The sequence below is a fragment of the Myotis brandtii genome, unplaced genomic scaffold (assembly GCF_000412655.1).
Source record: "Myotis brandtii unplaced genomic scaffold, ASM41265v1 scaffold112, whole genome shotgun sequence".
In the NCBI taxonomy this organism is placed as follows: domain Eukaryota; kingdom Metazoa; phylum Chordata; class Mammalia; order Chiroptera; family Vespertilionidae; genus Myotis; species Myotis brandtii.
The window spans coordinates 3,363,111-3,365,758 of record NW_005353838.1 but is presented as its reverse complement, the minus strand read 5'-3'; positions in this window follow the sequence as shown (position 1 = coordinate 3,365,758).

Genomic DNA, 2,648 nt, shown 5'->3' with positions numbered 1-2,648 from the left:
ATATATCTCCACAAAAAACAAAAACTAGAAAGCTTCTCCTAGAGAACTCTGTCTGTCCCCCTAGGTGCCAACTCCTGAGTTTCAGGCTGCCTTGAGTCCAGGCCAGAGATACTAGAAGGAATAACAAGGAAAATCAATACTGGTTAGTGACATTTCCAATTCTGGTCTTCTTCCCAAATCTTTCTGCCATTATTTATTTTTCAGTGTTCTTACAAAGGTGCTCTATGCATTCTATCTAGGTTTTATAGCTGTGTGGCTCAGGTACTAGTAGATGATGGAGACTGTCATATCTTTTAAAAAGGTAAATGATTTCATTCTGGGAACACTCTTATCCTTCATTTGCGCTTTTTTCGAATATACATTTAGTGATATTAAATTGTGTCATATTGGTATTGACTATGATCCTTTTGATTCATCGTTTTTCATCTACTCATTGCTTTAATGTGTACAATTGCAATAACTAATAATTCCTTCTTTTAATATATCTTCAGCCAAGTCTTTGATTAAAACATTGACTAGGTTAAGACTAAGAAAAGAACTTTGGAAGAACGTTATAAAAGATCTATAGGTTTATTCATTAATTTATCCATTTATTAAGTGCCTACTACATGCCTGGTACTTTCCAATGCCCTGGAGTATGGAAGCAAATAGGATAAACTCTGTTGACAAAGATCCAGAAAACAATGCACTTTGGTTAGTGCTCTTCAATCATCAGTGAATGCACTTAACTTTACTAACCCAAAACAAATGACCCTGGGTCAGGCTCTGTGATGTCTATAGAAGATACAGCAGTGAACAAGTCCGTGACAATTCCTGTCATAAAGTTGTCAGTCTTATCTGTACTATCACATTGCCTTGATTCTCTAATTTTGCCTACCAGGCCATAATGAAAGACTTTGTCACATGACACTATGAAATCCCTAACTACATCAATAATCTATCCCTGATCTACCAATGTAGACACCCTAGCAGAAAAAAAACCCCCGGAGGTTAATTTGTGAAACTTGCTCTGATTTATCTCCAGTTTCTTTTCTAAGTGCTAATCACTCTATGTTTGAACCAGTTTATGTTTTTTTAGAGCTTGATATCAGCTACTTGATAGAATCTAGGATCCAGAGTTTCTCTTTCAAAAAAGCAAGATACTGGATTCCTTTCCTGAATTAAAAATGAGGTGTGGCTCAGTGGCTGAGCGTCCACCTATGAACCACGAGGTCACAGTTGGATTCCTGGTCAGGTCACATGCCCGGGCTGTGGGCTCAATCCCCAGTGCGGGGCATGCAGGAGGCAGCTAATCAATGATTCTCTCTCATCATTGATGTTTCTATCCCTCTCCGTCTCTGAAATCAATAAAAATATATACTTTTTTTTTTAAAGCAAGACATTTGTTTATCTTTAATTTTAAATACGCTCTACCAACTTAAACTTCTTCCAACCATTTTCCCTCTTGGTGGATCCCCCGTCTTCTATTTTCCATGTCTTCTCTGTTGTTAGATGTTAGCTCTTTCTTTTCCTTTGGTTATATTTTTGCCTCTCTTAGGAGGAGCTCTTTAGAGGGAGGAAGTGGGTAACCACAGTCAGAGCAATTGATTTTTAGAGGCAAGAGAGAACCAGAGAGATGATGAATCCTAATCCTGTTGCTATTATCGAGGCTTAGGTCTTACTCTGAATGTGGATGTTTGGTATTAGACTGATATTTATGAGTGGCATACACACTCCTGGTTTGACTGTGTTTCAAGGCTAGGGAAATGGATGCATATGGGACCACAGGCAGAAAAAATTCATTTCAGGACATAGAATAATTTGAACAGAAATTATTCACATTTTAAAAATATGATATTATTAAGAGGAATTTCTCAGTGCCCCTAAAATCCAAATGAAACGCTAAATTTTCATTATGGACAAAGTAATTACTGTTAATGCCAAACATTTCTCCTTTTTCTCTTGTAATGATAGCGTGATAATCTCTAAACAATGAGAATTGATTAATACCTTTTCTTGTTGGATTCCAATGCCAGTAACTTAAAAAGTCTGTTTAATTTAGTGATCCAGCCACCTTTCCATGGCAGATATAGCTATCACCTTACCACAAGATACTTTAGAACAATACAAACAACAGCAATAAGAACAATAACAGCAGCAACAAAACCTGGTCTCTTACAAAATACTGATTCCACATGTAAGCTGTGCCAACTCCATTTCCAAATAATTAATTGCCTTATACTGTCCTTTTTTTCTTTCACTTCACAATACAGGATTTTCCCACTAAAATCAATCACTCTTTGTCTCAGCTCATGTTTTCCTATGTACAGGAGTTAGAATGGTTCTGGACAGTTAATTACCCATAAATCCATCTCTAAAACACAGAACATGTCAGCTGCTTTTGTAAACCCCCGATGTTCCATTTTGCCTCCGTGACTTTTTTATAAACTAATTGTGTTAATGCACTGGCATATTTATTGCTCACCTTTTCACCTTTTATGCTGATCCCTGGCTGCCGACAAGGTCCTTTCAATTGATCAAAACCACAATCCTCTTGTGTAAGAAAGGTCACATTTACTTTAACAATGGGAACCCACAGCCCTGTGTTGCCTCGATGTGGGTCACCAAGGGGCACATCACAGCAAAGACTGAGACTTGCATGGATCTCT